The sequence below is a fragment of the Callithrix jacchus genome, chromosome 11, assembly GCF_049354715.1.
Source record: "Callithrix jacchus isolate 240 chromosome 11, calJac240_pri, whole genome shotgun sequence".
NCBI classification, from domain to species: Eukaryota; Metazoa; Chordata; class Mammalia; order Primates; family Cebidae; genus Callithrix; species Callithrix jacchus.
Genome location: NC_133512.1, coordinates 11,044,457 through 11,069,243, shown reverse-complemented (window position 1 = coordinate 11,069,243; position 24,787 = coordinate 11,044,457). Strand labels below are relative to the sequence as shown.

At 43.5% G+C, this 24,787-nt stretch overlaps 1 long non-coding RNA gene and 1 pseudogene across 1 annotated transcript; both read right to left on the bottom strand.

Annotated features, from left to right (window-relative positions):
- Positions 1-9,140: 9,140 nt before the first annotated feature.
- LOC100412857 (importin subunit alpha-1 pseudogene) lies at positions 9,141-10,580 on the bottom strand (annotated as a pseudogene).
- A 9,480-nt stretch (positions 10,581-20,060) lies between these two features.
- On the bottom strand, positions 20,061-22,628 carry LOC118143844 (uncharacterized). Its single transcript, XR_004728338.3, has 4 exons — positions 22,391-22,628; positions 21,978-22,061; positions 21,415-21,707; positions 20,061-20,224 (listed from the first exon to the last, which is right to left on the bottom strand). It is a non-coding gene; the product is annotated as an uncharacterized LOC118143844 (long non-coding RNA).
- Positions 22,629-24,787: the final 2,159 nt, after the last annotated feature.

The following is a 24,787-nucleotide window of genomic DNA, read 5'->3' as shown; positions in this document are numbered from 1 at the left end:
ACTGTGATCTCTTATGTCGTCCTTTTATTTATTACTGTTTCTGATACTTTAACTGTCCAAACTTTGGCGAGTAGAAACGCCTTCAAGATCCCTGTGTCTTTTTCACATAATCCCATTCTCTTTGATTTCATGCTTTCTGGCAGAACAAGATGTCTCAGAGTTGCCTGTGCTTTCTGCCAGAGACCTGGAACTACTATTTCTTCAAGGAGCCTTTCCTAGTTCGTGGCATTTCCGAAGAAAAGTCCAAGGGCTATTAGGGGTACTCAGTGCCACTCAACTGTCATTGATCATGGGCTCTTGCAATGCACAAAAATGGAAATGTTCATGTATTTCAAATTAATTAAAATATCTTTGACTGATGGGGAAGACCAAAATTAACATTATATAACATTCCTAGATTTTTACTTAACATTAATTTCAAACTTATTTCTCTTTCTCTACATATCTTTTTTCCTAACATACTTATTTGCTTTATGCTGTGCTATACATGAAAAAGTTTCAAAATATGATTATTACTGCTGACAATAAGGTCACTGAATGAATACGAATATTTATTTGCAGTTCTTGTGTCCTTTTAGCCCAGATACAAGGTTAAAGTACTGTTTTAAAGTCATATGATTAGGTTTTTTTTTTTTTCTTGTGGGGCTGTGTTACTAATTTGACATCTAATGAGCTTCATTTGTTCTTGTTTATTTTCAGTTTTAGAGTTTTCTTTTTTGACTTAATTTTATTCTTTAAAATATAAGGATATAAAATTTGTGGCTCAAAAGTAAAAACTATATAAAAATTGGCATCGCAAATGTATTGTATCTATATGTTCTTCTCTCTCCACCTCATTACTCTCCCCTCCCCTCTCATTCCCTCCCTTCTTTCCTTCCCCCCTTTCTTCCCTTCTCCCTCCTTCCTGTCTCACATAAAGCACAAGCACACAAATACTCCTTTTTTCCATTGCTTTTCTTCGTAAGAGGTAGAAATTTGGCTTTAAAATAATTTATTTAAAAATACAAGTCTGGGGTCACTCCTTGAGACAGTGGTCCTCATCAAGCCTATGGAAGGGGCATCGTACTCGAAAGTGTGGGTCGGCCACAGTGTAGGCCACTACCCCTGTCCTGATGGATGTTTGTGTTGTTTTCAATCTTTCGCTTTTATAAATAAAGCCAGTAGGATAGCTTGTGCATGTGGGTTGTTTTGTTTTGTTGTTGTTTGTTTTTGTGTAAGTGCATCTATACGAGTGAGAATTCGTTATCAAAGGGATAACCTTGGTAGCCAGGTATTATCCAGTGTTTCTCACTGGGGATTTTAACAGTTTGCATTCTCACCGGCCATGTGTGAGTGTGACTGTTTTCCATAGCTTCATCAGAAGAGTGTAGTCTCACTATAGCATTATTTAATTAGTTAATTATTTGCATTTCCCTTTTTAAGAATGAACTTGAGAAACTTTTTCTGCAATTAAGTTTGCATTTTTATTTTTTTTCTGTGAACTTTTCATTTGTTCTTAGGGTCTACCTTTTTAATTATGTTATTCATTTCTTTTTCTTTTCTTTTCTTTTTTTTTTTGAGATGGAGTTTTGCTCTTGTTGCCCATGCTGGAATGCAGTGGCATGATCTCATCTCACTGCAACATCTGCCTCCCGGGTTCAATTGATTCTCCTGCCTCAGCCTCCTGAGTAGCTCTGTTTTTGTGCTGGTTGGCCCCCTGCCAGGAGGTGGCACTTTCCAGAAAGCATCAGCTGTAGTAGTGTGGAGAGGGACCAGCTGTGGTTGGGGCCCTAGATTATATGCCCTTTGTCTTCTGCTGCTGGGTGGGTAGGGAAGGACCATCAGGTGTGGGCAGGTCTAGGTGTGTCTGAGCTCAGACTCTCCTTGGGCCAATCTTGCTGTGGATTCTGTGGGGAATGGGGTGAAATTCCCAGGTCACTGGAGTTGTGTACCTAGGACGCTTATGACTGCCTCTGCTGAGTCATGCAGGTTGTCAGGGAAGTGGGGGAAAGCTGGCAATCACAGGCCTCACCCAGCTCCCACGAAACCTGAAGGGCTGGTCTCACCCCCACCAGGCACTCTTTCCGCCCTGCAACACCCGGAGTCCATTTCCAGATGGAGGGGGAGACTCTGAGGCTATCTGCCTCCCCGCTTTGAGAGAAAGGGGCTTTAGTTCTTCCCTGGCCTGTGAAGTCTGCATACCCAGTTTGTGCCCCCCCCCCACCCACCTGCTCAAGTTCTGGCCAGGAGGCTTCTCACCCCATTCAAATTGTTCGAAAGTTCGGCTAGAGAATTTCTTCTCCCTGTGGAGTTTCACCCCTGCTCCTCTGGCCACCCTCCTGATGGATTCCTGTGGTTCCAGGCAGGAATGAGCTAGTTGGAGACCCAGAGAGCTCCCAGTGCCTTTCTGCTGCTTCCTCTACCCCTGAACTCTGCTCGGCTGTCTAACCTCACTCAGGTCCAGGTAGTCAGAAACTTCTCCCATAAACAGAACTTCAGCTTCTCCAGTGAGGGTGTGTGTTTTGGAGAGGAGGGTCTCCCTTACCCACTTACACAGTTGGGGCACTCACAGTATTTGGGGTGTCTCCGGGGTCCTGTAGGAGCAATCCACTTCCTTCAGAGGGCCTGTGGGCCCTCTCGGGATTGCTGGTTTTTTCTTGCAGTTGATCTGGAGCTAAAATTCATAGTGCAAGCCTCCACATGCTGCTCTGTCCAGAGCTGCAATCTAGTCCTCTGAGTTATTATATTTGAAATATGTCTCTTGTTTTATAGCACGGGTTTGAGTTTTGCTATGTGATCATGATATTTAATTTGAAAATCATGATATTTAATTGGTCAGTTAAGTTCATATATGATTTTATGTTTCATTTTGAATGAAATTCACTGCAATTCACCTCTCGATGCCTCGGCATCTGATTTCAAAGTAAGGTAGTTGTGGTTGAGTGCTGGAGATTTCTCAAGAGTAAGGGGAGAGAGGGATCATAGCGGTTATGTTTGGAGATGCAGGGCAAGAGATTGTGGTGAAAACTGGAGGGGCTTAGTAGGAAAGATTTCAGGGAGTGGGTGGTCGTCTTCTCAGGGAGCCACAGGGTTGACTGACATGGGGCTGGTTCCTCCTGGGAAAGACAATAATCTTCGTTCATCTTAGTAACCTGTATGGGAGTCTGGAGGTAGCAGAGAGTAAGAAGAATATCCAGATCTGGCGGACAATGAGTTCAGGAAGAAAAATAGTAAGTGTCCTGTGAGCGTTTTCTGCTGTTGGAGAGGCCGTCTGTGAGTGTCACTGGGTGGAGATTTGAGTGCCTGGAGTGAAGCCGTCTCTGGTACAGGGAGCAAAGTCGTCTCCAATGCTGAGGTCTTGAATTGGGGAAGTGTCCTCCAGGAGGTGTGACTGGGGTGTTCTTTCTAATGGGTAGTCACCTGAGTTGGTGTGGGCCTCAGAATTTGTCATAACTGGTTGAAACAATGGTCCACTGGAGAGTTTGGGTGTCTGGTTATAAACCAGTGAAAACACCCAGACTGGGAGAAATTAGACCAGCAATCAAAGGAGTGATGAATCGCTGTACCTGACAGGGTTTCGTTTGTGAAGTTTAGGTTCACATGGGTTTCATACAAGATGAGCAGCTGCCAGGCCTTGGGACAATGTATGGTTCATGAGTCCCAAGAGAGTCTATGTCCTTGTTCTGACCTACAGCCCTTAAGGGATGGGGACAAGATAAAAAATTTGTTAAAAAAAAAATAGGTTAGGGCCTGGGGCAAACTAGAGGACTTTAGTTTATTTGTGGTATCGAAGTTTGAAAAGGAGTTGTTTAAGGCCATCCTGATGTCTCTTATTGAGACCAGTTATTTGGGTCCCGTCATGGACGTGAAAGTTCTATTGAATGATTCTCGAGAGCCCAGCGTGCTACGTTACAAGAAGTGAACCCAGTGCCTTGGTTACTGTTAGTTAACAACCGTGACTGAAGGGAAGAAGGCAGGGCCTAGCAAGGCCTTACATCGTGGCCTTCCTCTTAAGTGGAGAAGTGTGATTCTAATTTATACTTTGTGTGTATGCGAAGTATGGTATTCTATGTTAGGCATAGACGCTGTGACGCAATAAATAATACATTAAAATTTAAGTAAGTCTTTGGCACTTACAAATTGGCTTAATAAAATGGAACGCCTGGTACCCCCAGTTAATATAGTTAATTTTAAGATATTAGATAATAGTTAATCTTAAGATATTAAAAGAGATTCCCAGAGACTTTTTTTTTTTTTTTTTTAACGTTGAAGGGGACAGTTTTTGGTAATGGCCTAATGGTTTATAATAAACATGAAGACAGGACTAGTCGTTGATCAGGGTATCCAGTGCTAAGATGACCTCCTGGAGTTTCGGCCTAGTGTGTTGTGTTTGGGCTCATCCTTTATTAGGGCATCCTGGCTAAGGAATGGAAAGCAGCACATCCCGGCTTCACCACACACAAGGGCCGGCAGTGCAGTTCACATAGTCTCTGAACTCCCTTTACTGATCACTCAGTTAACCCACAGGGGTTCCTAAGTAGTCCAGGGGTTTGGGGAAGGGGTGTTATCCTCCAGCATGCTGGCATCTGGCAAGGAGCTTAGAACAGGGGAAGCCATGCCTTTCTGTGGGTAGAATACACCAGAGGACTCAGATTTGTTCCCATCTGTCTTAGGGGAGCCTCAATAGCTGTGTTGAGCTTGTGGGGTGTTTCTGTGGCCCAAAGCATAATGGGCAGGTGGGTATAGAGGGTCATGAGTTCAGGGTCTGGGAGAGCCTCTATTTTGGGAGAGCCCAGGAAATGGGGGCCAGTCATCTGTTGAATTAATGCTGTATAACATGAGGCCAGAAATCCTGGGGCAACTGATGGCCGTGCTCAATGATCAAGAGACTGTAGGCAGCATTTGGTCCCCTATTTCCTTTTTTTTTTTTTTCCTTTTTTCCTTTTAAGTATGATCTTCAGAACAGCTTGTATTTCTAGGTGGCTAAAATAAACATTTTTCTTCCTTCCTCTCTCTGGATGTTTACCTGACAATCTCCTGGTGGTATGAGTAGCCTTCTGGTGTTCTGTCCTTACAGATTGTCACACGAAAAAATTGGGGCGGTGTGGGGGTGACCTCTGTATCTGCTGGCCTTGCAGGCAGCGGCTTCCTTTTCCAGGGTGACCCACTGGAGCTCTGGAGGTGGTGGGAAGCGGGTAGCGAGGAGCGACAGCAGCAGGAACCGACAAGGGAGGCACACACTCTCCCGGGGCCCGTGGGACGCAGGTGAAGTTACCCCCATTGAGGTTAGGGTTAGGCCATCTAATCCTTTCGCGCTGGCTCCATTTTATCAACACAGTGAAGCCTAGTGTCGCATCACCCTTTCCGACTGTGGCTAAGGAGAAATCGCTGCCTCCCGGAAGCCTGCTGATGGGTTGTCCAAAAGCAGCGCGCCGCGGTGCCCTTCGCCACGGACAGGTCCGCCCCGCACCGAGGCCCCAGGCCACGCAAGGGCGCACCCGGCTCAAGAGACAAGGCATCCTCCACCGGAGGCCGGCGACCGAGAGTCCCCACGGTCCCAGGAGGGGGTCTGATTCTGCAAAGGGAAACACATCCTCCTACCACCGGGACCTGCCCTCCGCGCTGCAGGCAAAGAGTCGGATACAGCCGCCGCAATTCCGGAGAGTCCCGGAGGCGACACAGACACCGACGACAGCAGGACCCCGTAGCGCGCAGCGGCGAGCAGCGAGATCCAGCGCCAGCAAGCCAGCGCGCAGACCAGACCTACTGGGCCAGCTGATACGGCAAGGTAGCAAGCCCTCTGCTGGGGACAGACGCCGGGATTGTGCCCAAGCCGTGACCGCAGTCTGGCTGGCTAGGCCAATTCTTCGGAATGAAACTTTATCAATTTAGCCCGGCAACCACGGTCCTCAGCAGCTGAGAGGCCAGATAAGAGAGCATCAGCATGAGATCCACCTGCTTGGGGCCCTCTGGGGCGGCTTCACCCTCAGGGATTAGATTTCAGGCACTGCTTCAGTGACACAACCGCAGTGTGAAAGTTTAAGCGTTTTCGGTACTTACAGATCCTGGAGGGTGCGCGCACACACACACACACACACACACACACGGAGCACAGGCAGATATATATATATATATATATATATATATATATATATATATATATATATGGAGAGAGAGAGAGAGAGAGAGAGAGAGAGAGAGAAGGGACTCTTGGGCTAATACCTTTATTGGGTTCAGACTTTTCTCCAAATGGGTTTAATTGGTGAATTTAAAGCAATTAGGCACTGGTTCCAGGAGGTCCCCCTGACTGAGAGGCTGTCACTTAAAGTTTGCAGGCAAATGTCTAAATGGTCCCTTGAAAGGAAGCAGCAGGAAGGTAGAAGCCCATCCGACTAGGCAGAAAGATGCCCCTGTGTTTTATCTCTGGCCACCGACTGGAGCCATTCCAGTAGGGAATAGTATTAGAAACGGTGCCAAGGCCGACTGAGCCTTGCTTCTAGCATGAGAAAGTTAAAACATGTTTTAAGATGGATGCCTGTCAGGTCTCCATAGGCAAGCCTGGAGCCTAAAAGTCAAGTCTGGAGTCCTGCTTGCCTTGGCTGATCGTCTCCCCCCATCCCCCACCCCTCACCCCCACCCCCGACCCCCGCGTTCGCCATTGTCCCTGATCGCCCAGCGGAGCTTCCCCGGACAAGCCCCTCACCCAACCCTGCCATCCACCCATCCTGCCATCTTAACTGCTCTTCTGCCTCACCCCCACCCGCCATTGTAACTGAACTCACGGTAATGTGTACTCCTTGCCCCTTCCCCCACCACTGTAACTGATCTTACTCTGTAACTTTCCGCTGCCCACCCCAAACCTATAAAACCAACTCATCCCACTGCCGTTTGCTAATGCCCTTTTTGGCCTTAGCTCACCCTCACCTGCACCCAGGTGAATAAACAGCCATGTTGCTCACACAAAGCCTGTTTGGAGGGGGTCTATTCGTTCAAAGCACACGTTTTTAACAATGCCAAGGCAACATAAAATTATAAGCACTCACAACATGTTGATACTCAGTTCTGGCTTTAAAAAAATGCTTCATTTTTTTCAAAAAGAGTTATAAAAAACGTTTACTTTCTGTTCTGTTTTCTTAGCTTTTCTGCTGTTTTTTTTTTTGCTCTTGATAATTGGAAATGTTTGAACTTTTGTATTAGTACTCATCTTTTTATAATACCCATCCTTCCTTCTTTCCTTTAGGTGAGACTGGCTGGATCTCTACTGTAAGCAAGAATATAATTTGTTTTGCAAATTCTTTTTTCCTCTCCTCCCTCTCTCTCTGTCATTCAATTTTAATTATTGTAATAATGCATATTCTCTTTCTTTGCTTTCACTCTCTGCACCTAAATATATTTAAGCTTTTGCTACTTTTTTTTTTTAGCTTGAAATGATGTCATTTGTTTCCCAACTCTTGTAAGTAAATGAGTGAGTTAATTATGCTTTTCCCTCTTTCTCTTTTTAGGTTGTGCTTTTTCTAACTTTGTCAGAGAACATGTTTCCATGTCATCCTTTGACTCATATCTCACCTTTGTTTTAGTGTTAGATCTTCATTCAGCTGCATATATGAAACACTCACTACTAATCGGGTTTCAGCAGTTTTCCCGGGTGTCAGGTTTCTCAGAGAGCTCCTGGGTCAGCCTCCCCTGAGTTTCAGTGTGTTCAGAATTGCTTCTCCGCAGCCTGAATACGCGAAAGAATCTTGCTTGGTTACAGAAGCCTCACTTCACACTTTCCTTGTTTACTCGTAAACATTCCTCCATGTTTTCTTGTAAGCGTTCTTCCATTTCATTCTCTTTGACCCCCTCTTACTTTTTAAAAACCTGTGCTGTTTTAAAATACCAGAAATAGCCTAGTGTATTGGCTGACGCCTGTAATCCCAGCACTTGGAGGATTGGGAGGCCGAGGCCTGCAGATCACCTGAGGTCAGGAGTTTGAGACCAGCCTGGCCAACATGATGAAACCCTGTTTCTACTAAAAATACAAAAATTATCCAGGTATGGTGGAAGGCACCTGTAATCCCAGCTACTAAGGAGGCTGAGGCAGGAGAATCACTTGAACCCAGGAGATGGAGGCTGCGGTGAGCTGAGATCTCACTATTGCACTCCAGCCTGGGAGACAAGGGGGAGATATGGTCTCAAAAATAAATAAATAAATAAATAAATAATAAATAATACTAGTCATAAAGCCAGCTAGCGATTACAAAGATATGTGTAGTTACTTTAACACAAATTTTATTTTATTAGATATATTGTTATTGCTATTACTATTATTATACATTTTGTGAGACAGGGTCTCACTTCGCAGCCCAGGCTGTAGTTCAGCGGTGTGATCAGGGATCCCTGCAGCCTAGACCTCCCAGACTCAAGTGCAACCACCATCTCAGCCTCTTGCGCAGCTGGGACTACAGGCATGTGCCACCACGCCCAGCTAATTTTTTGTATTTATAGTAGAGAAGGGCTTTCACCGTGTCACCCAGGCTGGTCTCTAACTCCTGGGCTCAAGTGATCTGCCCCCCTCTGCCTCCCAAAGAGCTGGGATTACAGGCATAAGCCACCGTGCTCAGCTCACAAATTTTACATGAAATGACTTCCTATTACTTTTAGATGAGAAGGAAAAAGCACATAGTTGGTGCTTCCCACAAAACTTTAACATGTTAATTTTAGTGGGGAAAATAAGGTACTTTTCTAGTTATCCACAAGGGGGAAGACTGATTCTATTTCTTTTTTTTCCATGCTGAAGTAAAGGGTGGACTTTAATGTTTATTTCCAGGATGCTGTAAGATATAAAATTCCACATAGAAATAAGAAATCTAGCCAGAGGACAAGTTTTATACCGTATGTACAGTTGGAACTGTTCAAGTTGAGTTTCAGTGTAAAAAGTGCTACAATAACCACATTTAGAAGAGTTCTTTGTAGAGAAACAAAAAGAAAAAATACCAAACATAGTACACAACAAATGTATGCCTCAGCTACATGATGGAAAAGTTAAAGGTCCCAGGAGTCCCACCCTGAACTCGGACGGTGCAGCCTTCAGACGTGGCTTCTGGGACAACATTTTGATCTTCCTGTTTCTCTACAGAGAAATACTTCTCAGTTAAGTTTAATGAAGCCTTATACACAGACTCATTTTCATGGTTTTATGAAAATAAACAGCTTCAGTTTTGTCTAAGCCTCCACATTCTTCAATCATTATACTAAGTTACTCAGTTTCACCTTGTTTCTCAGCAGCCTGAAAGATATTTGAAATGGCATCCAGGATAACCAGAATAATCTTTTGCAGTTAAGAGGTTCATCAACGGTTCTGTTAAGTCACAATGAACGAGGTACATATTCTGTTCAACTGTTCCACCACTGGTCTAGTTGGTCACAGCCCATATAGCTTCCTTCTGTGTCTTAAAATCTGCCTTAGATTTAAGCACTGATAAGGAATGGGACTAATCCATGATTCACAACTTGCTGTATCTGGTCCTGACGGCCAGCTGTGATGTTTGACATTGTCACGTAGCTTCCTTCTGAATGTTAGTTTTGGGGTTGGTGAGCAGGCTGGGAAAGACAGCGAGGGCTCCTGCATCGATCACGACCTGAGTCTGTTCATCTGTGACAATATTCCCTACAGCTCTTAGTGCAGGAGTCACAACTGGCAATTCCAAAGCTCCTAGAAGCTTCACAAGTTGGGACACAACTCCTGTTTTTCACAACCAAGTCAATTCGTTCATTTGGACCGGCAGTAAGGTAGGAAATAGCCCAGCAGGTATCTGCTAATACTTCTGGATCATCATGATGCAGGAGCCCAGCTAAGGTAGGAAGAATCTGCTCAACAGCATCTAACGGGGTGCAGGATTCTTGTTGCGGCAAAGATTTGAAAGTGTCCAGGTAAGATTATGTAAGTAACCACATGCTAAAGATGACATATCAGGAACTGCAAGAAGAGCCAACACTGGATCAGCTGCACCGTACTTAATAACCAAGTCTCGGAACACTGAGCCATCACCTGCAATGTTTCCTAGAGCCCATACAGCTTGTTCTCTGATGTGAGCATGGGGAGATGCCAGCAGAGAAATGAATGCTGGGATGGCAACTCCTTCTACCACAGCCTTGGTTTGTTCTGATGTCCCAGAAGCAATGTTAGGGAGTGCCCAAGCACATTCAAACAGAATGGGACTACAATCAGTTCTGCCCAAGAAGGGCACAAATTCTGGAATCAAACCAGCCCAGATTTTGTTGTCTATGGGGGGCTGTTTTTTTCTAGAAAGTAGTTTCCCGTCAGCTTGAGAGGCTTGGAGCTGATTTTCCACGTTGCTGCTATTTATGCCTATGGTAATGCCATCAACAGACCAATTTACAGTGCCCTGGTTGTTGTGGTTTTCCTGCAGCAGAGAAGTAGCACCATCAGGAAATGAGCTTATGTTTCTCCTGTTCAGCATCTGGTCAACCTTCTTAGCTTTCCTCAGCTCCACATTGACTTCTGTTCTGTGACACCTCATTTCTGTACTGTCTTTTCCCCTGTTCTTGAATCTGTTAGGACGAGCATCTGGTGTATTAGCATTCTCATTGGTGGACATGATTATGAGACAGAGGAAGAAAGCTGTGAAACGGGCCTGGGCTTCCATAGGAGGCTATGCGGGGATCGGCAGCTGTGGGGTGGCTGGGCTGAAAGCGACCACCTTGGCTCCGACTGATTCCATATCTTCTGGAAGGTATCCACTGGGTAATCATTAATGATTTTTTATTTTATTTTATTTTTTATAGATTTAGGGAGTATATGTGCAGTTGTGTTACATGGATATATTGTGTAGTGGTGAAGTCTAGGCTTTTAGTGCTCTATAAATCCCAATAATTTGTTAAGATATACCTTGCCGTCTATTTTTCATGTGTGCTTTATCTTTGCCATATGTAGATTCAGAACTTATATTTTTTTCCCAGAAAGTTTTCTTGATCATAGTTTTACTATTAGTCCTAGTCTATTATTGTTTGTTTATTCTTCAGGTTCCCTAATGACATTTGTGTTAGATTGTGCTTGCATCCTGTTCTCTCTGCTTTCGTTTTCTTGGCTTTTATAATTTCTGTTACGTCTATTACTGTACTGTTTTGTTTTCCTATTCTCCCTTGGCTACCTACTAATGCAATTTTTGTTTCTAAGATTTGTCTTTTTCTGAAGTTGTTAATTGTGTGAGTTCTTCTTTTTTTTTTCTAAATGGAGATATTGCTCTGTCACCCAGGCCGGAGTGCAGTGGTGCAATCTTGGCTCACTGCAACCTCTGCCTCCTGTGTTCAAGCGATTCTCATGCCTCAGCCTCCTGAGTAGCTGGGATTACAGGCATGTGCCACCATGCCTGGTTAATTTTTGTATTTTTGATAGAGACAGGGTTTATCCATGTTGGCCAGGCTGGTCTCAAACTCCTGACCTCAAGTGATTCGCCCACCTCGGCCTCCCAAAGTGCTGAGGTTACAGGCATGAGCCATGGGGATTGGCCGGTTAATTCTTATTTCACTGTTTGTTCATCTGATTTCTGAGTTGTGATTTTTGTATTTGTGGTATTATTTAATATCTTACATTGCTTATTTAATTATTCTTTCAGGTGCCACTATGTTCCCTAGTGCCAGCCATGAAAGCTGATTGTGGTACACCTGGTCCAGCCACAGACTCTCAGGGAGCTGGCACCTGTGCCAGTGCCTGGAACTGCCCACCCCACTGCAGCTGGCATGCCTGGCTGTGCACAGTGGCTGGACTGAATGCTCGCTCACACACCCCTTGCTGCTCTGTGCTTGGCTTGCCCTTGGCAGGCATGCAATCCAGGCAGGTAGTTCTAGCTGAATGCAGCCTGCCAGGCCGAGTGGGTGGAATGACCCCAGTAAGTCCACGTGATACTTGGGCAAAGGTGCCAGTGGCCACAGAGGTTCTGGATGGCAAAGCAATACCCCCCAAATCCCGTGACACTGGGACTACATGCAGGCCACCACACTCAGCTAAATTTTGGGTTTTTTTTTTTTTTGTAGAGGTGGGGTCTCCCTATGTTGCCCAGGCTGGTCTCAAACTCCTAAGCTCAAATGATCCTCCTGCCTCAGCCTCCCAAAGTGCTGGGATTATAGATATGAGCCACCATGCTTGGCCTGTTTTACTTTCTTAATAGTAATTTTGTTATTGCCTGATAGGTTCTTCCCGCCTGCTGCACAAACAACGTTCATCTGCTGAGACCATGACATTGCAGTGAAGAAAGGGTTTAATTAACACTTGGCTGGCCATGCCACATGGAAGACAGTTGTTACTCAAATCAATCTCCCCAGAAATTTGTAGACTAGGGTTTTCCAAGGAGAGTTTGTTGGCCAAAGGGGTCCAGAAGGGGGCATGGTGATTGGTTGAGGATGCAGTTATGGGGTGTGGAAAATGATCCTCATGTGCTGAGGCTGTTTCTGAGTGGGGTTTACTACAGGAGTCCAGGTCCAATGTCTAGGTCCATGTGAAACCATCTTGGTTGTCAGAAATGCAAAGCCTTAAAAGACATCTCAAAAGGTCAATCTTAGGTTCTACAAGAGTGATGTTATCTGCAGGAGTAATTGGGGACGTTGTAAATTTTGGGATCTCCAGAATAATGACTAGTAATTATCTAACTAGGCCTACATCTAGGAGAATTCAGGTGCCTTTCATCCTCCTAACTTTGTGGCCTTTCGTTAGTTTTACAAAGGAAGTTTAGGTTTTGGGAAGGGCCATTATCATTTAAACTGTAAACTAAATTTCTCCCAAAGTAAGCTTGGTCTATACCCAGGAATGAATGAAGGCAGCCAGCCTGTGAGGCTAGAAGCAGGATGAACTCAGCCACATCGGGTATCTCTTATTGTCGTAGTTTTGCAAAGGCAGTTTCAGTTTTGGTGCCACATTTGAGAAATATTTTGCCTCTTCTAAGCTCATGAAGACATTATCCTATATTTCTTACAGAAACTTGATTTTCTCAGCTTTCATGAAGTAGGGGGCCAAGGGTTCTTGTTTATATGCCTGGTGCGGTGACCCAGCACCACGTACCTTTCCCACTGAATTGCAATGGAGTTCCCTCTCTCCCCTTTAAGGTGTGGGAGACTTGTGGGTCTGTTTCCGAACTCCTCTTCCTATTGCACTGGTCTGTCTCCATATTCTAGAATCAGTACTGCACTGTCTTAATTTCTGTAGTTTTCTAAAAGGCTTTCTATTCATGGTTTAAATATGTGAGCTTTGGTCTACTTCCCTATGTCCTTGGGCATCTAGGCTCTTTGTATTTCCATACACATTTTAGAATCAGCTTGTCTGCTTGGAGTGAGCCTAGCCAGTGGGGAAAAAAAAGAAGAATCAGCTTGTCAATTCCGCCCCCCCCGCCCCCCCCACCAACACAACAACAGAAAACCAAGGGAGTTTTACTGGGATTACTTTTAATTACATTGAATCTATAGATCAATTTTGGGAGAATTGACATCTTAACAACATTGAGTTTCCAGTCAATGAACAGGATACATCTTATTTACTTAAGTATTTCAAACATTTTCTTATTAATGTTTTGCAGTTTTTGGTATAAAAGTTTTACACACTTCTCATTACATTTATATAGTGACCTTGATAAATTATTTTATGAATAGTCTGTTTCTAGGTTTATTTGAATTTTACCAGTTGGTTTTTCTCATTTGTTTTGTTAATACGAACAACCACATTGACTTTTAAATGTTAAACTACCCTTTTATTCCTGAAATAAACTACCCTTGTTCAAGATGTATTATCCTTTTTCATATGTACTTGCATTCGATTTACCAAAATTTTCTCCTATGTTCATGAAATATATTAGTTTGTGGTTTCCTTTTTTAAAATAATGCACTTGTAGGGTTAGAAATAAAAATTCTGATGGCCTCATAAAATGTGTTGAAATGTTATTTCTTCTTTTTATTCTCTCTCTCTCTTTAAGAGTTTGAATAAGACTGGTTTTAGTTTTTCTTAAATGTGAAGGAGAATTCACTAATAAAGCCATCTGGCTTAAAGTTTCCTTTGTAAAAAAGTTTTTTTAAAAATTAAAAACAACAATGATTACAGATTCAATATCATTCACATTTTCTTTTTTCTTTTTTTTTAATCATTCACATTTTCTATTTCATCCTGTGCCAGTGATGCTATATTGGGATTTTGAGGATTTTTTTTATCTCCATGTAATCCAGTTTTTGATACAAAATTGACAAAATGTATGGGCATGAAGTTTTTCATAATGCCTTTTTAATATTTCTAAGGTCTGTGTGATTTTTCCTTTTCTATGCCTGATACTGATAAATTGAATTTTCTCCTTTTTCCCCTTGATTAGTCTACCTAGGGACTCATTCATTTTACTGACGTTTCCTAAGAAGCAACTTTGACTTTTTATATTTTATTGATTTCTGCTATTATATTTATTATTTCCTCCTCTTATCCTTGGGTTGAATTAATTGTTCTTTTCCTCATTTATTGAGATGGAGGCTTACCTCAGTGATGTTCAGTCTTTTCCTTTTCCCTAAGATGTGTATTTAAAGTTGTTAACATTCCCCACAGCACTTTTCGGTAAACACCACAAGTTTGGTTTATATTTTCTTTATCTTTCCGCTCAAAATAGTTTCTATTTTTTCATTGTGATTTCTTTTTTAACTCATGAGTAATTTGAAAGGTGTTGCTTTTTTATCTTCTATTTATCTTTCTCTTACGGAGCACTCAATTCCACAGTGGTGAGAGAACATGCAATATAAGATCGAAATCATTTGAAATTTGTCAACTTGTTATACGAACCTAGGATATGGTTCCATCTTGTGGTCTATGGTAAATGTCTTATGTGGAATTTATATATGGAAATATAGACTCACAGCTGTGTTGAAATTTTCCCAGTTTCTGTGTGTGATGATTAATTGCACGTGTTAATTTCACTGGGCCACATGATGCACAGATAGTTGGTTAAACACTGTTTCTGGGTATATCTGTGAGGGTGTTTCTGGGTAAGATTCATATCTGAAGGCATAGACCGAGGAAAGCACATTGCTGTTTCTATTTTGAGTGGGCCTCACCCAGTTTGTTAAAGGCCTGAATAGGATAAAAGGCTAAATAAGAAAGAGTTCTCTCTCTGCCTGTCTTCAGTCTGGGACACTGAAGGTCTTCTCATGCCTTTGACTAAAACTCAGACTGGAACTGATACCATCAGCTCTTCTGGGTCTGAACTTCTCAGCCTCCATGGTTGCATGACTTAATTCTTTATAATAAATCTTTCTCTTTCTTCTCTCTGCGCGCGCACACACACACGCGCACACACACACGCACACACAATTTGTTCTGTTAATCCCTAACTAATATATCTTTCATATTTTTAAAAATTTTATTCAAGTCCTTGTATGCTAGCGACCAAACATATATCTTCTAGATCAGTATTTCTACTGGTTACTTTTTCTCTTAACTATCTTTAAGTTTTTCCTTTTTTTTTTTTGGAGACGGAGTTTTGCTCTTGTTACCCAGGCTGGAGTGCAATGGCACGATCTCGGCTCACTGCAACCTCCGCCTCCTGGGTTCAGGCAATTCTCCTGCCTCAGCCTCCCGAGTAGCTGGGATTACAGGCACGCGCCACCATGCCCAGCTAATTTTTTGTATTTTTAGTAGAGACAGGGTTTCACCATGTTGACCAGGATGGTCTCGATCTCTTGACCTCGTGATCCACCCGCCTCGGCCTCCCAAAGTGCTGGGATTACAGGCTTGAGCCACCGCGCCCAGCCAAGTTTTCCCTTGTGCCTCATCATAATCTTTTTTTTTTTTTTTTTTTTTTGAAGACATTGTGGATTATAATTTTGGAGATTCTTCCTCTAAAGGTTTGCTAATTTTTTTTCTGGTGGACAGCTCACATACTTACAGGTTACTTGATCCCGTCAAAGCTTGGTTTTGGTCTAAGGTGTGGTCTTTATGTTAGAGGACCTTTGGGGTGTTGCTTTTCTGGCTGGAAACATGTGGCCAGTCACCTTTGCTCAAGTTTACTTGATCCTGTGGGGCTTGTTCTGCCCACTCAGCCTGGCAGGCTGTGCTCAGCTCACACTACCAGCCTGGCTCCCATGCCTGCCAAGGGAGACCGTGTGGAGAAGCAAGAGGTGTGTGAGTGAGCCTGCTGTCCCGCCACTGGGACATGCTGGCTGCTGGAATGGGCGGGCAGCTCCAGGTGCTAGCCTTCTGTGAGGCTGTGGCTGGACCAGGTGGACCGCAGGCAGCTTCCACAGCTGTTACCAGGGAACATGGTGGTGCTTGGAAGCTTGGAGACACCAGGAACCACAGAACTTCAAAGAGGAAGTCACAGACCTGGCTCAGACAGTTCCCAGGTCTGAGGTCCCCAAAGGCCTATAGCTCTTCTTCTTTTTCCCTGCAATTTGGTGATCAAGGGGTATGTTTCAGCCTGTTTGTGTTATAGCTTTTTCAGCTCCAACACTCGACAAGTCCCCACCACTTGATGCGTCCCAAGTTCTTGTCCTGTGACAAGGAAGAATGAGGTACACAGACAAGTGGAGGGTAAGCAAGATAAAGAGAAGCTTTATTGAGCAATAGAGTAGCTCCTTTCCACAGCCAGGGTGTCCCAACAAGTGTTCAGCTCCTGGCAGAGAGGAGACCCTGAGGTGGGAAGATCCTCTGTGCAGGTAGGTGGTCCTATTGTCTGCCTAGCTCTCAGCAGAGAGGCAGCCCTGAGGTGGGTTGCTCTTCTCTACAGCTGGTTGTCCTGATGTCTGCTCTGCTCTGGCTGATCCTGGGGCTTTTATGGGCCCTGGAGAGGGGGAAGTATGTGCTGATTGATCCATGAGTGACCATGGGCAGGCCTGGAAAAGGCACCACAAATTCTCACTCTGGTCTGCAGGACTGGCAGACTGGCCCTTCGCCTTCAGGCCCTCCTTGGCCTGAAGGTGGGGCCTCACCAGGGACCTGCCCCCTTTATTGTTCAATAAAGCTCCTCACCTTTAAGGGTAGAATTGTTAATTGAGTTTTATATATATATATATATATATATATATATATATATATATATATAATTGAGTTATATATATTCATTGAATGACTTGAGTTATATATATTCATTGAATAACTTGAGTTATATATATATTCATTGAGTTATTTATATATATATAAATTTATATATATACATTCATTGAGTTATTTATATATATATATATATATATATATATAACTCAATGAATAATCCTACCTTTAAAGTTAGGTATCTATATAGACATATATATATATATATATATAACTCAAAAAATAATTCTTGATGAATATTGTTTTATGTATATATGTATATATATAAAACTATATATATGTATACACACACACACACACACACGCGCACACACACACATATAAGTTAATGAATAATTCTACCCTTAAGGAGTGGGGAGTGCAGGAGGGTGACTGGTGGGCAGAGGGCTGTGGTTCCTAAATCTCTAGTTGAAGAAAAAGCAGATGAAAAAGGAAGATTTCTCAGCCAATGGAATTACCCCAGAACATGAAGACAAAGATAACAGCAGCAACAGTACCAATCATAGCAGTATCAGTGATAAAATGTCCTCTCTGGGCCTATTGTAGTTACTTATAAAACAAAGAGAATAAACCAAGTAATCCTTAACTTCAACTTAGCTCTGAAGATCCACTGTTTGCCATTTTTCCTTCCTTTTTCTCAAAAAGGGGAGCATAGCGGTGGTTTAGTGATCTTATGTTAATCCCTTAGTATTCACCAGTCATCTGTGAGCCTGTCTAGTGTGAAAGACGTTCTTGATGCCAGGAGCACAGAGGTGAAGGAAGTTGACTTGTTTCTGGTTCTCACGGGGCCTTGTATATCCCACTAATAACATTCCTTGGGACTGGGCTGTGCAACTCATTATTCATTACATGTAATTTATAAATTCTAGGCGGAATGAATTGCTATCGTTTGGTCATGAGGTCAAGATATTTAAAAATCAATTTGATATGTGATATGTGAAGAAAACGGACCTTGGGGATCATTTTTGTTCAGACTATCTCATGTTACAGGTGAGGACAGAGTTTTCTTTTTCAGTTTGGATATTTTCACTAAGCATGGGGTCTCTGAGCTTCATTGCTGTTGCGTGTATTAGCAGCGTATTCCCTTTTATGGATAATTAGTTATGTATGGATTTACCAAGATTTGTTTATCCCTTGACTCGTCTATCAACGCTGGGGCTGTTTCTTGATCTTGGCCGTTGTGTATAAATCCTCTATGAACCTGTTTAAAAAAATTTGAAGTTCTGGGGAAATGGAGTGACAGAGCCAGAATTTAGGCTTGGTAATTACCAGCTCTTGCCACTGGGAGGCAGCACATGCTATGGTCAGAGCTTGGCCTTTGGAGTCAGGCCCTAATTTGATTGCTAGTTTTGACATGATCTGTGTAATCTGGGGCAAGTGACTTAACTTCACCAAACTTTAGTTTTCTTAACTGTATAATAATAATAGTATCTTTGTTTTAGACCTGTTATGAGGACGAAAATGAAGTAAGATACTGTACTGCACTGAGGGGAGAATTGGGCACAAAATAAAGACTTAATAGCCTTGTGAGTTATACTTCGAGTACCTTTTAAATACAATTGTTTTAATTTTCATGCCGATTGCTTACTTTTTGAATAATGTGTACGTTTGCATTATATGTACTAAATATGTCTCTCACACATGCTTCTTTCTTGATGGTCTATTATTTCGCATCTCAACTGCTTTTCATTTTGAGAATTCCAAATTTTTCTGCTTTTTTGCTTGACTACTAATAAAATTGCACCTCTTTCCTGATAAGAATTCTGGCAATAATTCAGGCATGACAATTAGAGGACCTGGTGAGGTTTGAGGACGGCATTCCGTGAGCAAACACCACCCCAGAACAGGTTTCATGTATTGAAAAACCAACTTCAGTTTTTACTCTAGATGCAGTTCTTGTCTTTGTTAACACTGGTTCTAGTTTGCCCCATTATTAAAACCACCATCTGTAAGATTCTAGCTCTCTTGCCATTTCTGCTGTTGAAGAGTCTTGCGATCTTAGTGACATTTGGCATGGGGGCTATTTTCAGTTTCAATGAGGAGTCTCTTGGCCAGGCCATCTTACCTGTATGTCTGTGTGTTTTAGGAAGCAGCGGAGGAGGGCAGGTAGAGTGCGGGAAGATGGGACTTTTGTGGGCAGGTGGATTGGATGTGGGGAAAGTTTCCGTGCTGGTGGTAAACAGTTTAAAGCCAAACCAGATGTTCCAATTAACCTTGGTCCCCAGTTCAGGACTGCTCGTCTGTGCATATGCTCAACAAATTCTGAGTTTGAACTCCATCCACGTGTGCGTGACCCCTCAGGGTAGACAGTGGTGGAAAAGATGACACAGCCTCTCCTTGGTTACCCACTGTAAATGTCACCCAGAGAAAGCGTGGAGACTATGTAGTGTTTATTTCTTAAAAACCATCTTCTGGCTGGGCGTGGTGGCTCAAGCCTGTAATCCCAGCACTTTGGGAGGCCAAGGCGGGTGGATCACGAGGTCAAGAGATCAAGACCATCCTGGTCGACATGGTGAAACCCCGTCTCTACTAAAAATACAAAAAAATTAGCTGGGCATGGTGGTGTGTGCCTGTAATCCCAGCTACTTGGGAGGCTGAGGCAGGAGAATTGCCTGAACCCAGGAGGCGGAGGTTGTGGTGAGCAGAGATCGTGCCATTGCACTCCAGCCTGGGTAACAAGAGCGAAACTGTGTCTCAAAACAAAACAAAAAACAACAACAACAAAAAAACCAACTTCTGTTATTACTCTAGTTAAAGTTCTTATTTCTGTTAACTCTCTTTCCTTCTAACCTTATTAACTACCTTAAATCTTTTTTTGAATCAAAGTGGTGATGAAGTAAAATACACCCCTATTAAATATTCTCTGTGATTTTAATATCCATCAATTATTAAAGACATGTATGACAAAAAGAGTGAATCATACAGTGTTGACAGTGGAGCATTTTTGACTGTGATGCATGGTTCTATTTTCTATGATGAGGAAAGGAAATGAAAATATTTGGCAAATAAGGAGAATTGGAGGGGGAAGATTCATCTCACGACATTTATATTCTCTGTGTTATTTTCAGGCTTCATGCCTTTGCCATTGGTTCTAGTTTCCTCCATTATTAATATCACCATCTGTAAGATTCTAGCTCTCTTGGCATTTCTTCTGTTGAAGAGTCTTGTGATCTTAGCCTATGAAATAAAAACAAATGGGGGATGCTTGAGTTGGGACCAGAAAGTAAATTAATTTCTGCTTATATAAAAGGGCGCCCTGTACATTCTCTGCTGCACCTCTGTCGCTTCTGTTTTGCACGATGTGTATTGATCTAAGGGAACACGTTATGCTCTTCCTACGTGATTTCTGGAATACAGAACATTGGTTCAAAAGAAAAGATGTGACAGCAGGGCAAGATTACAACTCCAAAGAAAACTTTGCAGGAAGGAAATCAAATGGGAAATGCTAATAGAGCCTATTCATTTCTGAGAAATGAGTTAGAATATATTTTGGCTGCAGGAGAGGGGTTGTTTATTGTTCCACATCTATCAAGGGTGATAGAATGGAAGCTATATCAGGCCATTCTTGCACTGCTATAAATATCCCAAACTGGGTAACTTATATAAAAAAGAGGCTTAATTGGCTCATGGTTCTGCAAGCGTTACAGGTAGCATGGTGCTGGTATCTGCTTGGCTTCTGGGGAGGCCTCCAGAAGCTTACAATCATGGCAGAAGGGGAAGGGGGAGCAGGCATGTTACAAGGTGAGAGCAGGAGCAAGACACGGGGGTGGGGGGTGCCACACACTTTGTTTTTTGAAACAGAGTTTTGCTCTGTCACCCAGGCTAGAGTTCAGTGGCATGATCTTAGCTCACTGCAACCTCTGCCTCCCAGGTTCAAGTGATTCTCCTGCCTCAGCCTCTGGAGTAGCTGGGATTATAGTAGCTACCATCATGCCTGGCTATTTATTTTGTATTTTTACTTTTTTTTTAGTAGAGATAGGGCTTTACCATGTTGACCAAGCTGATCTCAAACTCCTGACTTCAGGTGATCCGCCTGCCTCGGCCTCTCAAAGTGCTGGGATTATGGGCATGAGGCACTGCCAGTGCCACACACTTTTAAACAACCAGATCTGGCAAGAACTCACTCACTATTGCAAAGACAGCAACAAGCCATGAGGGATTCCACTAGGAATTACAGCCCTGGGAATTACAGCTTAACAGTGAGATCTGGGCAGGGACGAATAGCCAAACCATAGCATGGTAGACTGTAAAAGGGGCATGAATGAAAAGGAAAAACAGACAAAATAGGCAAATCCAAATGAGCAAACTTTGCACTGGAAAGTCAACCAACAGCCTCTGCATAAAGTCAAGAAGCAGAGCTTGCTTACCGGCCATGAAATCCCAACATGTGCTGCTGGTCCCTGAGCAGGGTGCTGGACTCTAACTGCCAGTGACACTGCTGGGCCCTGGCAACTGAGTGGGCTCTTGAATGGTCTCTTCAGTGGAGAAGGTGGACGGTCTTCCTCGAGCTAACTTCATTTTCAGTTAGTTCTATAACCGGGTACAATCCTCTGTGGAGCGTTGGCTAGTTCCTTGCTTAGGTGTAATAGTTGTTTCTTCTGTAAGTATTGGACTTGTGTTCTCAGGTGGCAAATTCGGAGATACGTGTGGAAAACAAGAACTACAATGAAAGAAATGCAGTTCCGTGTAAGATTGCTTTTATCTTTCCGCTGAGTTTGCCCCATTTTTAAATCAAGGCAATTAATAACCAAAAGGGTGTAAAGACTCAAGTTATGTTGGAAAAATTTATTTCCACTTAAAAATCATGCCTGGATCACAATGATTCAGTTTATGTAACCTCTCCCACTCCCTTCCATGAGAATTGCTGTTGGCCTCCAAATGCTGGTACACAAATGATCAGATAATCAGGCCTAGAAATTAATGAGTTTACCAGATTCACATATCTTAAGGCATCTGATATGTTAAATCCAGACGCAGTCTTTCCATAAAACCAGCAGTTGTATTCGAATGTGTCCTAGGAGGGAAAATGATATTTTTTACGTCTAGAAATCAACAGAAATACATGACAGTCAACTCAACACAGATAAACTTCCAAAACATTTGCTTTTCCTTGCTGGAATGTGTCCAGACGGTGGTTTAGATGACTGGAGAGTTCTATGTTTAGCTAGAAATGGGTCTGTGGCAAGCCAGCAATGGAAAATAAACAATCTTTTCATTAAGGAAGATACAAAATCATGCTGAACACATTTTCTTAAGTTAAAAAGCACAGAACAGTAAGTTCTCCGCTTCAGAATCAATATAGCAAAATACAAGCCAATAAACAGAAAACAAGGTTGTAATTACCTTGCCATTTTATTGATTCCATCCAAATCAGAGCTATTAGGCCTGAAAGGTTCAAAATGTGCTTCAGTATCTTGGCAAGTTATCTCGTGTGAGGGGTAGAAAGGAACTGAGGCACCTGTTAAGTCAGCTGGTCATGTTGAAAGAGACTTGGTCCTTTGGTATTAGTGTTCTCCACCCATCATGAAATGTTGCTACAAACATGAATAGACCTTGTAAGTCAAAGTTAGAGTCCACCAGTTCCATCACCATGGAAACATCTCAATGTTTCCGTTCATTCCTATGGGGAAGATCTTGGGTGAAGTCAGGGCCAGAGGGGTGACTCGGAATATGGCAATGACAGGAAAGTCAGGAGGTGGGATGAACTGGAGGATCAGGGTATCCACTTGGGCTTCTGTTGGAGGCCCTGGGCCAAGGAATTCTATTCTGATGGGGTAAGCTGAGCTTTCTTAAAGTTGGCAGGAGCTGACTGTGAAATAGACCTGACTGAATTCTGGCACAGGGAAGCTCTCTTTTTCCTTCTTTATTCAGACCAGGGATAAGTGGGGCATAATTTAAAGATAGCAGGAACCATTTTAAACTATGCATTTTTTTCTTTTTCTTTTCTTTCTTTCTTTTTTTTTTTTTTAAGATGAGGTCTTGCTCTGTTGCCCAGGCTGGAGTACAGTGGCATGATCATAGCTCACTGCAGCCTTGAACTCCGAGGCTCAAGTGACTTTCTGCCTTAGCCTCCTGAGTAGCTAGGATTACAGGTATGTGCCACCACCACACCTGGCAAAATTTTTAATTTTTTGTAGAGAAGGGGTCTCATTGTGTTGCCCAGGCTGGTCTTGAACTCCTAGGCTGAAGTGATCCTCCTGCCTTGGCCTCCTGTTGGGATCTCCTGCTGGGATTACAGGCATGAGCCATGGCACTCAGACTTTTTTTTTCTTTAAAAACTGATTCTGGGATGCCCAGGCAAGACAGCCAAATAGGAACAGCTCCTGTCTGCAGCTCTCAGTAAGACCCACACAGAAGGCAGGTGATTTCTGCATTTCCAACCAAGGTAACTGGTTCATCTCACTGGGACTGAGTAGACAGTGGGTGCAGCCCACGAAGGGCGTGCCAAAGCAGGAAGTACAAGGGGTTGGGGAACTCCCTCCCCTAGCCAAGGGAAACCATGAGGGACCTTGCCATGAGGGATGGTGCTATCTGGCCCAGACATTATGCTTTTCCCACGGTCTTCACAACCCACAGACCAGGAGATTCCCTCGGGTGTCTGTACTATAAGCGTCCTAGGTTTCAATCACAAAACTGGGCTCCCATTTGGGTAGACACAGAGCTAGCTTCAGGAGTTTTTTTTTTTTTCGTACCCCAGTGGCACCTGGAATGCCAGCAAGACAGAACTGTTCACTCGCCTGGAAAGGCGGCTGAAGCCAGGGAGCCAGGTGGCCTTGCTCAGTGGATCTCACCTGCATGGAGCCCAGCCAGCTAAGATCCACTGGCTTGAAATTCTTGCTGCCAGCACAGCAGTCTAAAGTCGACCTGGGATGCTTGAGCTCGGTGGGAGGAGGGGTGTCCATTGTTACTGAGGCTTGAGTAGGTGGTTTTCCATTCGCAGTGTAAACAAAGCTGCCAGGAATTCTGGACTCGGAAGAGCCCACTACAGCTTGGCAAAGCTACTGTAGCCAGACTGCCTTTCTAGATTCCTCCTCTCTGGGCAGAGCATCTCTGAAAGAAAGTCAGCAGCTCTAGTCGGGGGCTTATAGATAAAACTCCCATCTCCCTGGGACAGAGTACCTGTTGGTATGGGCTTATGGGCGGCTGTGGATGCAGCTTCAGCAGACTTAAATATTTCTGCCTCCCAGCTCTGAAGACAGCAGCAGATCTCCTGGCACAGAGTCTGATCTCCTGCTCAAGCTCTGCCAAGGGACAGACTGCCTCCTCAAGTGAGTCCCTGACCCCCGTGCCTCCTGACGGGGGTCAGGAACAGTGGCAGACATCATACAGGAGAGCTTCAGCTGGTGTCTGGCAGCTGCTCCTTTGGGATGAAGCTTTCAGAGGAAGGAACAGGCAGCAACCCTTGCAGTTCTGCAGCCTCCACAGGTGAAACCAAGGTAAACAGGGTCTGGAGTGCACCCCCAGCAAACTCCAGCAGACCTGCATAAAAGGGGCCTGACTGTTAAAAAAAAAAAACAAAACACCTAACAAACAGAAAATCTGGTACCAAAACAGATATATAGACCAATGGAACAGAACAGAGGCCTCAGAAATAACACCACACATCCACAATCATCTGATCTTTGACATCAACCTGACATCGACATCAACAAAAAGGGTGTCCATACCAAAATCCCATCTGAAGATCACCAACAGCAAAGACCAAGGGTATAAAAATCCATGAAGATGTGGAAAAACCAG